Below are 15,628 nucleotides of genomic sequence, written 5' to 3'. Positions count from 1 at the left end.
GCCTGTCCAGCTAGATGCCAGGGATTGACTCTCATCCACCTTTCTAATCCTTTCTGTCACCTACGCTGATTAGGACACTGAGCACTCCAGACAAGGAAAGACCATGGGAGGCCAGGCACGGTGGCTCACACCTGTAATCCTAGCACTTTGGGAGCCCGAGGCAGGTGGATCACGAGGTCAGGAGATGGAGACCATCCTGGCCAATATGGTGAAATCCGTCTCTACCAAAAATACAAAAATTAGCCGGGCATGGTGGCAGGCGCCTGTAATCCCAGCTACTCGGGAGGAGGCTGAGGCAGGAGAATTGCTTGAACCTGGCAGGCAGAGGTTGCAGTGAGCCGAGATCACGCCTTTGCACTCCAGCCTGGGCAACAGAGCGAGACTCCGCTGAAAGAAAGAAGGGAGGAAAGGAAGGAAGGAAAGAAGGAAGGAAGGAAGGAAGGAAGGAAGGAAGGAAGGGAGGGAGGGAGGGGCCATGGGCCACCCCTTCTCCTGTTGATGATAAACAGGCATTCATCCTCTTCCTTCTTCCCCTCCCCTAGTTCAGTAGGAAATCACCAGTCATTTTTCTTGACCTCAACACATTCATTATCCAGGGATTGCAAAGAAAAGGAGACCATTTCTGGAAGAAATCTGTGGCTCTGTCTGTCCCTGTTTCCCTAAGGCTCCTAAGTTTCAAAAAGCTTTTTGCAGGTGAAAATACAGGTTTGCCTCCCCTCCCCTCCCCTCCTCTCCCTTTCCTTCCTTTCCTTTCTTATCTTTCTTTTTCCTATCTTTCTTTCTTAGATGGAGTCTCACTCTGTTGTCCAGGCTGGAGTGCAGTGGTAGGATCTCAGCTCACTGCAACCTCTACCTCCCAGGTTCAAGTGATTCTCTCTCGTGCCTCAGCCTCCTGAGTACCTGGGATTACAGGTGCCTGCCACCACGCCTGGCTAAGTTTTGTATTTTTAGTAGAGACAGGGTTTCACCATGTTGGTCAGGCTGGTCTCAAACTCCTGACCTCCAGTGATCTGCCTGCCTTGGCCTCCCAAAGTGCTGGGATTACAGGCGTGAGCCATTGCAGTTGGCTGAAAATACAGGTTTCTTCCAGCCAGACTGCTGCAGTCCCTGCAGACCCAATGGCATCCTTTTCTGGGGTTTAGGACAATTATATCCCTAAGGAAGAAGAGGCTGATCAGCTGATAGAATGGGACGCTAACTTTTCCCCCACCTCAGTCAGCAAGCCAGATGTGACAGAATAACAAGCCTTTCTGCTATGATTTTAACACTAATAAAGTAGTTTGACAGATGGGCACAAGCTGTGGTGACAAACAGACCCTGCTTTGACTTCCATCTCTGCCAAAGATGTACTGTGTGGCCCTGAGCAAGTCACTTCACCTCTCTGTGCCTCCATTGCTAACCTTAAAAAAGAAAGAGTAATACAGCCTAACTCTCTCATAGTTGCTGCAAGAGTTAATGAGATCACATTTAAATACTTAGCAAGGTATATAACCTAATAAGAGCATTAAAAATAGTTGCCATAATTATTATATTATTGCAAATTCAGAAGACATCCTATTTGGGGAAGGAGATGATGGCAGGATGTAAACGTTGTAACTCTGAAAATACTGCAGTACTGTGAGCAACTTCCCTTGCTCTTGCTCTCTGGCTAAATTATTTCCGCTTGGGAATTTTGGTGCTTCAATTTTTTTTATCACTTCGTGGTTTTGTTCTTGTTTTTATTTTGTTTGGTTTTGTTTTTTTGACATGGAGTCTTGCTCTGTCGCCCAGGCTGGAGTGCAGTGGCATGATCTCGGCTCACTGCAACCTCTGCCTCCCGGGTTCAAGCAATTCTTCTGTCTCAGCCTCCTGAGTAGCTGGGATTACAGGCGTATGCCACCACACCTGGCTAACTTTTGTATTTTTGGTAGAGATGGGGTTTCACCTTGTTGACCAGGCTGATCTCAAAGCCCTGACCTCAAGTGATCCACCCGCCTCGGCCTCCTAAAGTGCTGGGATTACAGGCATGAGCCACTGCGCCCAGTCACTTTGTGGTTTGTTTATCCAGAAAGGAGGAAAAAGCTGGGTGTGGTGGCTCACACCTGTAATCCCAGCACTTTGGGAGGCTGAGGTGGGCAGATCACTCGAGGTCACGGGCTCGAGGCCAGCCTGGCCAACATGGCAAAACCCCTGTCTCTATTGAAAATACAAAAAAAAAAAAAAGTAGCCAGGCATGGTGGTACATGCCTGTAATCCCAGCCACTCGAGAGGCTGAGGCAGGAGAATCACTTGAGCCCAGAAGGCAGAAGTTGCAGTGAGCAGAGATCACACCACTGTACTCCAGCCTGGACAATAGAGCAAGAGTCTGTCTGAAAACAACAAAACACAAAACAACAACAACAGCAAAACAGAATGGAGGAAAAGCATGGGGACTAACCTGGGAGCAGAGCCTAAGGAACCAGATTCAAAACCAGATCCTGCTGGCCTGGATGAAGTCTTTGTGCACATTAGGAAAAACTGCCCAGTGTGACTGTGGGGAGACTGCTGAGCCACGCTGGGCCTCAGTTTCTTCATCTCTGAAATGGGGATAAATAAGAAGACTCTCCCTCGCTGGGATGTTCAGAAGATCGCTGTACGAACTGGTGCACACTCTCAAGCATGCTGGGTTTTTGTTGGTTGGTTGGTTGTTTTTTTTCTATTTGAGATAGAGTCTCACTCTGTTGCCGAGGCTGGAGTGTAGTGGCATGATCATGGCTAACTGCTGCCTGGACCTTCTGGGTTCAAGCGATCCTCCTGCCTCAGCCTCCTGAGTAGTTGGGACTGCAGGCACGATGCCTTTGTATTTTCTGTGGAGAAGTGGTTTCACCCTGTTGCTCAGGCTGGTCTCGAATTCCTGGACTCAAGTGATCCTCCCACTATGGCTTCCCAAAGTACTGACATTACAGGTGTGAGCCACCTCAGCCTACAAGCATGTTACAAATACCATTTATGAACTGGTCTTTCCCTTAGGCAACACCACCAATACACACACGTTTTCTCTTAACCTGTGAACAAGGTCAGATCTTTTCCATCTCAAGGGAAAAATTATCTCCCCTAACCTTGCATCGACCTTCAGTACCAGTCTTAACTCCTTCACCAACAAACTTTTCAAGAGTCGTAGCCCACTCGCTGCCTCCTCCTCTTCGCTTCTGCTTTAGCTCCTTCTCTCTCCCCACTCTGAATCTTCTCTTTCCAAGGTCACCGACAAATTCCTAGGGCTGGATCCAGGGCCTCCCAGTCCGGGTTTACAGGCCTGACCCGGCACTGCTCTCTGCTGCCTTTCCTCTTTCTCCCTCTGGCCACCTCTCCAATGTTCGTGTCCCCAGAGCCCTCTCCCTGCTCCTTCTACGTGCAGTTTCATCCTCTCCTAGGCAGGCCCATGCATTCCCAAATCCGCCGGGCCCATACCTCCAGGGCCAAGCAGCCAGTGGCCTCCCAGACATCTCCACGTGGCAGTTCCACAGGCCCCTCAGGTGGGAGCTTATCCCCGTCCTGACACTTGACTTCTCTCCTGGGTTCCCATCTCAGGAAACATCCCACTGTCCACTCAGCTGCCCAAGCCAGACCGAAGTGCTTCCCTCATCGTTCACCAGTCATCAAGGCCCACCAATTTAGGCCGGGCGCGGTGGCTCATGCCTGTAATCCCAGCACTTTGGGAGGCCAAGGTGGGTGGATCATGAGGTCAAGAGATCGAGACCATCCTGGCCAACATGGTGAAACCCCATCTCTACTAAAAATACAAAAATTAGCTGTGCACGGTGGTGCATGCCTGTAGTCCCAGCTACTCGGGAGGTTGAGGCAGGAGAATTGCTTGAACCCGGGAGGCAGAGGTTGCAGTAAGCTGAGATTGCTCCACTGCACTCCAGCTTGGTGACAGAGTGAGGCTCCATCTCAAAAAACAAACAACAATAACAACAACAACAACAACAACAACAAAATTTAGCCTTCTGAAGTTCTCCTGCCATCATCCTCTTACCTCCATCCCACCATCCCACTCTAATCCAGGCCATTCGTCCATTCAGTGGTCCCTCATTGTGCACCTGCTGTATTGCTGTATTCCAGGGACCATGGGAGACACTGGGCACGTACATCTCTCCCTGAATCCTTGGAACCCATTCTCCCTGGTCTCACAAAACACTTCCCACCCAGAACCCTGTGTGAACTCTAGCACTGTGCTGTCTACAGAACTTTCTGCAATGCTGGAAATGTTCTCTATCTGTGCTGTCCAATAGGGTAGCCACAGGGAGCCATTGAGCACTTAAAACAGGGCACGTGTGACAAAGGAACAGAATTTCTCATTTAGTTTTATTTAAATTAATTTATTTAATTAACTGTTTTAATATTTGATTTATTTAAATTAATTTAATTTAATTTTAATTTATTTAACTAGTGGCTGCCATATGGGACAGTGCAGCTCTAGAGGGAAAAGCTGACCACACCTCTTTGCAGTAGCTGGGACTGCAGGTGTGCGCCACGATGCCTTTGTATTTTCTGTAGAGAAGTGGTTTCACCCTGTTGCTCAGGCTGGTCTCGAATTCCTGGACTCAAATGATCTTCCCACTTGAGGATGGTACAGGATCGCGCCATCATGCCCAGCTATTTTTTTTTTCTATTTTTAGTAGAGATGGGGTTTCACCTTGGCTCCCCAGAGCTCTCAGGGTCAAGTCCAGTGATCTACAAGGCTTCGCATGGTCTGCCCACCTGTGACACTGGCTGCTTAGAGTTTGTAGAAGCTGGGGCGCTCACCTCTACCTCCAGGCCTTTGCACCAGTTCTTTTTTTTTTTGAGACTGAGTCTTGCTCTGTCTCCCAGGCTAGAGTGCAGTGGCGCAATCTCAGGTCACTGCAACCTCCACCTCCCGGGTTCAAGCATTTCTCATGCCTCAGCCTCACGAGTAACTGGGATTACAGACACCTGCCACCATGCTCGGCTAATTTTTGTACTTTTAATAGAGACGGGGTTTCGCCATGTTGGCCAGGCTGGTCTTGAACTCCTGCACCTCAAGTGATCTGCCTGCCTCAGCCTCCCAAAGCGCTGGGATACAAGCATGAGGTGAGCCACCGCACCTGGCCCACCAGTTCTTCTTTTTTGAGTCTCGCTCTGTCACCAGGCTGGAGTGCAGTGGCATGATCTCTGCTTACTACAACCTCTGCTTCCCAGGTCCAAGCGATTCTCCTGCCTCAGCCTCCCGAGTAGCTGGGACTACGGGCTCGCACCACCATGCCCAGCTAATTTTTTTTTTTTTCTATTTTTAGTAGAGATGGGGTTTCACCATTGGCCAGGATGATCTCAATCTCTTGACCTTGTGATCCGCCTGCCTCTGCCTCCCAAAGTGCTGGGATTACAGGCATGAGCCACCGCACCCAGCCTGGCCCATCAGTTCTTTACTCAGGTAGGAACACTCCCACACCCAACTCCCCACACAACCCCCATTTCTTCCCCTCACTCTTTCATACCCAATTCAGGGGTCCCTGTTGGACTTCTGTGATGGGGGCCCTACTCCATTCCATTTGGAAGCTTTGGGTCATGGCATGAGGCTGCACCAGTGATACCCTGTCCACATCAGCTGAGAGGTGTTCCCCAGGGATCCCCAAGGATCCTGCAGGGCAGTGGCCTCAGAGAGCTGAGGGGTGGCACCGACAAGAGTGAGGGTCCCTGGCCATTCCTGCTGAGAATCCAGCCTGTGTGGCTTTCATGGAGACAATCTGAATTATTAGTGGAAAAAGCACAGGGCTTTGAAGTCAGACAGGCCTAGAAGGAGGGTGGAGGTTCAAACCCCATTTCTGCAACTTGAACCCACTCACTATGAGCTCAGTTTTTTCTTTTCTTTTCTCTCTTTTTTTTTGAGACAAGAGTCTCGCTCTGTCACCCAGGCTGGAGTGCAATGGCGCAATCTCGGCTCACTGCAACCTCCACCTCCCGGGTTCAAGCGATTCTCCTAGCCTCCAGAGTAGCTGGAATTACAGGTGCTTGCCACCATGCCTGGCTAATGTTTGTATTTTTAGTAGAGATGGAGTTTCACCATGTTGGCCAGGCTGATCACAAACTCCCAACCTCAAGTGATCTGCCCACCTTGGCCTCCCAAAGTGCTGGGATTACAGGCATGAGCCATCATGCCCAATCTCAGTTTTCATTTCTATAAAATAGGGTAACAGCATTTCCCAGGGAGGGTTTTTGTAAGAATTAGATATTGTAACCCTAGAAGTAGCTCCGTAGCTATTTTTTGGGGGGAAAGGGAAAAGATTTATATGGCCCAGATGCTCTTCTTATAATCCCACAGGTGGAGCCCTCCTCCCACAGAAATGAGGTCTTGTCTTCAGTTTTAAGAGTGAAAAACCAAAGTCCAATCCCTTTATCTCTGGTGGCAGAGATAAAGAAACTGAGGGTCAGAGAGGGCCAGGAGTTTTCCAGAAACCACAGGGCAAGTGGACAGCAATACTGAGAATGCAGACCCACAGATGCCCTCAGGGATAACTGTGCCTAGAATCTGTGGGTCCAATGGAGGGAAGAAAGCCCCCCAGTGGCGCTCACCTTTTCGTGTGGGGTTTTCTGCCTTCTTCCTGTTGGACCTTGGGACTGGCTGGTCCCCTCTAGGGGAATCGGAGGCAAAGGCGCCTCCCGGAGTCCCCTGGGAGGCGCTCTGGAGCCTGTGCACCTGGAGACCGGCAGACACGCAGGGCTCGCAGCGGGGACCCTCGGAGTTGGAGAGCTCCAGGAGGTGCAGGCAGCGCGCCACCTCCTCCAGACGGTACACGACGGGCCGTCGCACCTCCAGGCCCAGGCTGGGCAGGTGGAGGGGGTCCCCGGAGTCCGGGGGATGTGGCCCGGTGGGCGTCTGCATCGGTTCGAAGGCACTGCGCGGAGGTCCAGCGGGCAGCAGAGCACCCTGTGGGCGTGGTCGCGGGAGGCAGCGCCCGGCACCCCCATCCGGCCCAGAGCGTCCCTGCCCTGCCCCCTGGGGCTGTGGAGGCAACTTCCACGCCCATTTGCCATCCCTGAGCAGCTTCTGCGACCTGTGGGAGTGGAGCAAGGGTGACAGGGCTTTCTCCTCCCCTTTGGAAGTTTCTATGACATCCCAAGCCCAGGAGCTGCTGGCATTGTGTCCTCCTCTCACCTGTCATCTGGGGGTGGGGGAGACAGACTGAACTCACCAAACCACAGAGCTCGCTGTGCACCCCTGAATGGGCCACTGTCTCTTCCTTCATTCAACAGACAGATCTGGGGCTGGAGTCAAGAGCCTCCCTCTTCCCATTGTGTGCTTAGGCAACTCTCTGAGCCTCAGTTTTCTCATCTGCAAAATGGGAATATTAAGAATAATCCCATTTTAATAGTGTTTTCAGAATTAATGAGAAAACAACCAAAGTGTTTGGCAGCCAGAAGGCTTTCATCAGAGGGGCTATTTCTGGTTTTGTTTTGTTTTGAATCAGGGTCTCACTCTGTCACCCAGGCTGGAGTGCAGTGGCGCAGTGCAGCGGTGCGATCTCGGCTCACTGCAATCTCTGCCTCTCAAGTTCAAGTGATTCTCCTGCCTCAGCTTCCTGAGTAGCTGGAATTACAGGTGTGCCAGATGCCCGGACATTTTTTGGATTTCTAGTAAAGAGGAGGTTTCACCATGTTGGCCACAAAATCCTGACCTCAGGTGATCTGCCTGCCTTGGCCTTCCAAAGTGCTGGGATTACAGGCATGAACCACAGCCCCCGGCTGGGGCTGTTTTGTCGAAGCCTTCCTCCACCCCTACCTTCCTGCCCCCTCAGCCCAAGGGAACCCCCTCCCTGGTCCACCCAGGAGCCCATCCCTGCTGAGCTTTGGGTTGAGCAGGGAGAATGGCTAAGGCCGAAGCTGGAACCAGCAAGAGACAGGCTCTGTGACCTTGGACAAGTCACTGCCTCTCTCTGGGCCTCAGTTTCCCCATCTGTAGAAGACAGGTGCTATACTGCAACAAGTCAGAGGGGCAGCAATGACCGGTACATTTATGGAGCACTTACTGTATGCTTCATGCTCCATCTACTTCCTGACAATGCTATGAGGCCACCAGCCCCACAGCACAGGAAGCAAGGCTCAGAGAGGTGGAGCGAGGCGTCTATGGTCATACAGCTATAAGTAGAGTTGGTAGCCTTGAACCCCAGCTCTCCTGTCTGAGTAGCTTGTTCCCCTGGGGACCTTGGGCTAACTGTGGAGGGGCTTCCACCTCCCCAGACCTCCCTTCCTTCCCAGCCTCCATCCCAGGCTGTCCCCTGGAGGAGCAGCTGCCGCTGGCCCCCACCAGGCTTGGCAGAGAAGGCCAGGGCTGGGCTGCTGCTCTGCCTCCACCTAGCTGGGAAATGAGATGGACAAACAAGAGAGTCGGCCTGTTGTGGGAGGGCGTTCTGGAAACCTGCCCTGGCTCTCTGGGTCTACGCCCCGTAGCCACAGAAATGGAGACTCAGTTCCTTCAGCAATCTGTGCCCCTACTATGTGCCTGGCACTGAGCAAGGTTCTGGGGTGGGATGGAAAAAATGGGACACCTGTCTGTCCTCCAGGAGCTCACCCTAAGTCACAGAAGCCCGTGTTTCTGGAGGATTTACTATGCGGACTGCCTCCTTTAGTTCTTACTACAACCAAGTAATTGGTGCTAATATTATTCCAAATACGTATTTGGAAGACGAGGTCCAGAGAGGAAAAGTGATTTGTCCAAGGTCATACAACCTGGTCAGTGTTGGAGCGGAGGTTTGAACCCCAGACAGGCTGACTCCAGGGAGGACCTGAACTGTCTCTCTACAGGACTGTTCATAGAGTACCTACTATGTGCCGGTCATTGTAGGTCCTCTCCAACCCTCCCACAGACTGTACCCCTATTTTGCAGAGAGGGAAACAGAGGCTCAGAGAGGTTAGGTAACTGGGCCAAGGCTACACAGCCAGGAAGTGGCAGAGCAAAGATTCAAACTCAGACTTGCCTGATTCCCCAAACTTCTCAGGACCCAAGAGGAGAAAAGAGATCAGCCCTATCATTCATTCATTCAGTCAGTCAGTCAGTCAACAAGTGTTTATTGAGCACCTATTATGTCAGGTATAGGGCAGACAGCAATCAACCTGACCTAGCCCCTGCCCTCAGGGAGCTCACCGTCCTGGGCATATCCATGGGGTGCTCAGACTAAATATTTATCTCTTCAGCATTTAGGGGAGGGCTGTCAGGAATGGCTTCCTGGAAGAGGCAGCTCTGGAATTCTGTCTGGGCCATCTAGGTAAGACATTTAACTTCTGAGTTTTTTCATCTGAAAAATAGTAACAAGGCTCATCTTGTCCAGTGTGGCTCAAGAAATGTCATCCATGCCCGGTGCAGTGGCTCATATCTGCAAATCCTTCCACTTTGGGAGGCCAAGGCAGGTGGAACACTTGCGCCCAGAAGCTCAAGACCAGCCTGGGAAACAGGGGGAACCCCATCTCTACAAATAATAATAATAATAATTAGCTGGGTGTGGTGGCACATGCCTGTGGTCCTAGTTACTCAGGAGGCTGAGGTGGGAGGATTGCTTGAGGCTGGGAGTTCAAGGCTGCAGTGAGCTGTGATTGTGCCACTGCACTCCAGCCAGTGACAGAGCAAAACCGTCTGTTAAAAAAGGAAATGGCTGGGCATGGTGGCTAATGCCTGTAATCCCAGCATTTTGGGAGGTCAAGACAGGTGGATCGCGATTTCAAGAGTTCAAGACCAGCCTGATCAATATGGTGAAACTCCATCTCTACTAAAAATACAAGAATTAGTCGGGCGTGGTGGCACGTGCCTGTAGTCCCAGCTACTCGGGAGGCTGAGGCAGAAGAATCACTTGAACCCGGGAGGCGGAGGTTGCAGTGAGCCAAGATTGTGCCACTGCACTCCACCCTGGGTGACAGACCAAGACTCCATCTCAAAAAAAAAAAAAAATTGTCATTCATGATTACTGTTATAATCCCAATGAGCCCCTACCAAAGGGCACAGAAAGTGGGCAGGGACAGAAGAGGGGTGATATCCCAAAGTCCAAAGTCCATGTTTTGGGAGAGGACAGGCAGAGAGTTCCCAAGACCCTCCGAGCCCAGGAATACAGGACAAACTAGTGAAAAGAATCCCCAGTGGCTTCAGACAGGGTGTCGCCGCTGTGGATCTGTGGCCAGAACTGTGAGCTCAGCCAGGCCCCTGGGGCCTTCAGCAGGAATGAGGTCAGGTCAGGACTGTGGCTGGGGGAGGGAAAGGAGCATGCAGGTGTTCAAGAACTAAGGACAGCCGCATAAAGGGTGGGGAAGGAGGGAGATTCTGAGCTTAGAGCTTTAGCACTGGTGTAACCTGAATTCAAATCCAGGTAGGACACTCATCATGTGACCTTAGGCAGGTGATGTCACCTCTCCAAGCCTCAGTTCCTCTTTTAGATATTGTGTTATTAATATCTATATCACTACCTTGTCATGGAAAATCAGATCATTTTGACAATTACTTGATTGATTGATTGATTGATTGAGACAGTGTCTCTCACTTAATCACCCAGGCTGGAGTGCAGTGGTGCAATCATGGCTCACTGTGGCCTCAATGTCCTGGGCCCAAGTGATCCTCCCACCTCAGCCTCCTGAGTAGCTGGGACTACAGGTGTGCACCACCGCACCTGGCTAATTTTTGTATTTTTTGTAGAGACAGGGTTTCACCATGTTGCCCAGACTGGTCATGAACTTTTGAGCTCGAGCGATCCGCTCCCCCGACCTCCCAAAGTGCTGGGATTACAGGTGCAGTGTATAGCACTTACCAGGGCCAGGGACTGTTCTAAACACTTTCTACATATATTTTGTCAGTGAGAGGTATGTGGCACAGCAGCTGGCTTATGCCACATGAGCACAGCTGTTGTCACTCTTCTGCGTCATGTGATTTTGTTACAATGACTGTGTTTTACTAATCAGGAAAAACACCAGCAATAACAACAACCGGGAAAGTGAATTCCATTTTGGGAGCAGGATAGGGCCTTGGGCAGTTCTGTGGGCCTGACTGGGACCTAGATGAGGGCAAGAATTTCGGAGAGCCCAGTCCCTCTAGGGCTATGCACTTGACGTCTTCTCTCAGGAACTTCAGGAAAAAAACAATGCAGAATTAGAAACCTTTCCTAGGAAGGATTAGGAACTCTTGTCCTAGAAGGCCAACTTGCCTCCTAAATAGAGCATGTGTGCATATGTGTATGTATGCATGTGTGTGTGTATGCATGTGCGTGCATGTATGTATGTGTATGTATATGTGCACGTGCATATGTGTGTATGTGTGTGTGCATGTGTGTATGCGTATGTGTACATGTATGCGCACGTGCATGTGTGTGTATGCGTGTATGTGCACGTGCATGTGTGTATGCGTGTTTGTGTGTATGCACACGTGCGTGTGTATGTGTATGTGGGTATGTGTATGCGCACGTGTGTGTGTGTGCATGTGTGTGTGTATGTGTACGTGCACATGCATGTGTGTGTACGCGTGTGTGTGCATGTGTGTGCACACGTGTGTGTATGTGTGTATGTGTATGTGCACATGCATATGTGTGCATGTGTGTGTATGCGTATGTGTATGTGCACATGCATATGTGTGTGTGCGTGTGTGGGCATGTGTGTATGTGTACGTGCACATGCATGTGTGTATGTGTATGCACACGTGTGTATGTGTGTATGTGTATGTGCACATGCATATGTGTGCATGTGTGTATGCATATGTGTATGTGCACGTGCATGTGTGTGTGTGTGTGGGCATGTGTGTATGTGTACGTGCACATGCATGTGTGTGTACGCGTGTGTGTGCATGTGTGTATGTGTATGCACACGTGCGTGTGTGCGCACGTGTGTGTATGTGTGTATGTGTATGTGCACATGCATATGTGTGCGTGTATGCGTATGTGTATGTGCACGTGCATATGTGTGTGTGCGTGTGTGGGCATGTGTGTATGTGTATGCGCACGTGCGTGTGTGTGTGCACTTGTGTGTATGTGTATGTGTATGCGCACGTGCATGTGTGTGTGTGTGTATGCATGTGTTTGGGGGTATCGGGGAGGTTTCCCAGATCACTGCCCAGCTCCTGGCCTTGCTCAGTTTTGTCGCCTTTCCAGCCCGGCCACTGGTGCCCAGCCTATCCAAGCCCTGCTGCCAGCTGCCAGTCCCAGCTGTTTGTTGTGGCAGATGTTTTTGGCTGTGCCATAGCAACGCCAGAACAGGATGTAACTTGGATCACAGCAGGGACAAGCCCACGCGCACAGGCCGCTCACGGCTTTCCCCTCCCTGACTGCCTGTTCGGAAAGACCGGTCAGGTCCAGGTCGAGGACAAATGGTGTTTGTTGTCTGGAGAGAGGCAGACCTCATGTCCCCTCGAGGTCAGTGGCAGGGGAGTGGGAAGACACAGTGCAAATCGTAGCTGAGCACCTCCTCCAATGAGCTTGGGTTTGCATCCATTGGCTCTTCCAGGAGATGCTAAGGGAGTTGTCAGTTAAGATGAGAAGCCGCCTGTCAGCAAGGCCTGGGCTTTGGGGGCCGGCCCGTCTTCCCCACAATTATTATAGCAACTACTCATTGAGGGATTACTTTGTGCTACTTATGCTAAATACTTTCTATAAACAAAGAATATAAAGATTCAGGGGCATTTACTTTATGTTAGTTACACAGTGCTACCCTGTTTTTTTTTGTTTTTTGTTTTTTGTTTTTTGAGACAGAGTCTCGTTGTCGCCCAGGCTGGAGTGCAGTGGCATGATCTCGGCTCACTGCAAGCTCCGCCTCTCAGGTTCACGCCGTTCTCCTGCCTCAGCCTCCCAAGTAGCTGGGACTACAGGCGCCCGCCAACACACCTGGCTAATTTTTTGTATTTTTAGTAGAGACGGGGTTTCACCATGTTAGCGAGGATGGTCTCTATCTCCTGATCTCGTGATCCGCCTGCCTTGGCCTCTCAAAGTGCTGGGATTACAGGCGTAAGCCACCGCGCCCGGCTCAACCCTGTTTTTTTTTTTTTTTGTAAGGAGTGAAGCTTTAATAGGCAAAAGAAAGAGAAAGGAAAACAACTCTGTCTCTCTAGTGAGAGAGAGACTTCTTTTTTTTTTTTTTTTGAGATGGAGTCTCGCTCTGCTGCCCAGGCTGGAGTGCAGTGGCCAGATCTCAGCTCACTGCAAGCTCCGCCTCCCGGGTTTACGCCATTCTCCTGCCTCAGCCTCCCGAGTAGCTGGGACTGCAGGTGCCCGCCACCTCGCCCGGCTAGTTTTTTTGTATTTTTTAGTAGAGACGGAGTTTCACCGGGTTAGCCAGGATGGTCTCGATCTCCTGACCTCGTGATCTGCCCGTCTCGGCCTCCCAAAGTGCTGGGATTACAGGCTTGAGCCACCGCGCCCAGCCGAGAGAGAGACTTCTAAGAGGAAAAGAGCCACCACCGTAGGATGCTCCAGATTTTACAGTCAGGTTTGAGGAGGTGGTGTCTGATTTACATAGCGAACAAGATTACTTCCCTGAACTGTAAACTTCCTGCACATTGCATACACAGAGAGGACAGGAGATCCTTGCTCTGTTGCCCAGGCTGGAGTGCAGTGGCATGATCTCGGCCCACTGCAGCCTCCACCTCCCGGGTTCAAGCAATTCTCTTCTCAAACAAACAAACAGAACACAAAGTTGGAGATCCTATTGCCAGCACCCCATGGAGCAACAGTTGGAGGCTGGGGTCAGTCTAGAAGACTTTGGATAACACCAGGGGGTAGCCCGAGCCAGAAATCCTCAGTTGCTCTAGAACCTCTTCCAGCCCCATGTGACAGCTAAGTTCTCCATGAAAGGAAGCTGGTTCAAACATGTCCAGCAAACCAGGGGTGCTGGGGGATTCTCCATGTTCTCCCCAGTAAGCCTCACGTCCAAGTCTTTAAGAATGGCAGCCACACTAATGGTCTTTTTTACTGGCTGATGGATGCCCATTATTGATTTGACTTGGTTCTAAAATGGAGGCTGAGAGCCCTGAGATGAAAGGTCAGAGGTGGAGTCTGCTCCTCCGCTCACCGTTCTGATGAATGTTGTACCTTGGTATCCAGACAAGGTCCCCATTATGAAGCGGCTACATTGTCTGGGGTAAATACCCGGGGTTTGTCATCTCGTACCAGGAAAATTTAGGACATGGACACACACGAAGAGTCTGGGAGCGGAGGTTTAATAGGCAAAATAAAGACAAAGGAAAACAGCTCTCTCTCTAGTGAGAGAGAGGGGACTTCGAGAGGAAAAGACCAACAGTGCTAGTCTTTATAATACCACTGGGAGGTTATTCCTGTTTTCCAAATGGGGAAACCGAGGTGGAGAGAGATTCAGTTACTTGTCCCAAGTTGCAGAGTGTATAAATTAAGGAGCTGTGATTGAGACCCAGGGCTGTCTTGCTCAAAACCCTTGATCGAATGGTAATGCTGCCAGGACCGGCTATAATTTACTAGACCCAGTGCAAAACAAAAAGGCCACGCTCTTGTTTAAGAATGATGAGAAATTTCAAGATGGTGACAGCAGAACGTGAAAAACAAGCGCAAGGTCTTCGCAAATTCAGAGTCCTATGCAACTGCCCTGAAGCCAGCCCTGGGCGCTATGCTTCCGTTTTCACACCATGCAGTTCCCTTGCCACCCTCAGACACTCAGAAGGGTGGGCACAAGCAACCTGGAGCAGCTGCAGCCCAGGACAGTAAACCCCTGCCTGGCGCCTGAGAGCTACAGCGATCCACAAGTACCATGTGTGTTCCCGGCAACCCATGCAACGCCATCAAAGGGAGGGAGGGAAGGAAAGAGCCTTCCACAAAAAAGCTCCATTGAATTTCCTAGAGCCATGGGCCTGGGAGCTTAGTGAGCAAATTTTAGCTCAATTAAAAAAAATTATTTCATTAACTCTTTTTTTTTTTTTTTTTTTGAGATGGAGTTTTGCTCTTTTTGCCCAGGCTGGAGTGCAATAGCATGATCTTGGCTCACCGCAACCTCCACCTCCCAAGTTCAAGCAATTCTCCTGCCTCAGCCTCCTGAGTAGCTGGGATTACAGGCATGCACCACCACGCCCAGCTAATTTTGTATTTTTAGTAGAGACAGGGTTTCTCCATGTTGAGGCTGGTCTCGAACTCCTGACCTCAGATAATCCGCCTACCTCGGCCTCCTAAAGTGCTGGGATTACAGGTGTGAGCCACTGCACCCGGCCTCTTTTATTAAATCTTTACTTTTTTTCCCCCCCCAAGACAGTGTCTCGCTCTGTCACCCAGGCTGGAGTGCAGTGGAACAATCTCAGCTCACTGCAACCTCTGCCTCCCGGGTTCAAGCAATTCTCCTGCCTCAGCCTCCTGAGTAGCTGGGATTACAGGTGCCTGCCACCACACCCGGCTAATTTTTGAATTTTTAATAGAGGCGGAGTTTCATCATGTTGGCCAGGTTGATCTTGAACTCATGACCTCGTGATCCACCTGCCTCGGCCTCCCAAAGTGCTAGGATTACAGGTGTGAGCCACCTAGCCCAGCCATATTTTTTAAATTATAAAAGTAACATAATCCTGAGGCTGACACAGGCAGATCACTTGAGGTCAGGAGTTCGAGACCAGCCTGGCCAACATGGTGAAACCCCATCTCTACTGAAAATACGAAAAGTTAGCCGGGCATGGTGGCATGTG

At 50.6% G+C, this 15,628-nt stretch overlaps 1 protein-coding gene across 1 annotated transcript in view; it reads right to left on the bottom strand.

Moving 5' to 3' along the window:
• Window positions 1–6,569, bottom strand: part of CORO1C (coronin 1C) — a 119,836-nt gene extending 113,267 nt beyond the window's left edge. The window contains exon 1 of the mRNA XM_033220730.1: window positions 6,550–6,569. The gene's annotated coding sequence lies outside the window, so the exon portion shown is untranslated. The remainder of the gene's footprint in view (window positions 1–6,549) is intronic.
• Window positions 6,570–15,628: the final 9,059 nt, after the last annotated feature.

The sequence above is a fragment of the Trachypithecus francoisi genome, unplaced genomic scaffold (genome assembly GCF_009764315.1).
Source record: "Trachypithecus francoisi isolate TF-2019V2 unplaced genomic scaffold, Tfra_2.0 Lachesis_group11, whole genome shotgun sequence".
Classification (NCBI taxonomy): domain Eukaryota; kingdom Metazoa; phylum Chordata; class Mammalia; order Primates; family Cercopithecidae; genus Trachypithecus; species Trachypithecus francoisi.
The sequence above is the reverse complement of the archived record's forward strand: the minus strand, read 5'-3'. Positions and strand labels throughout refer to the sequence as shown.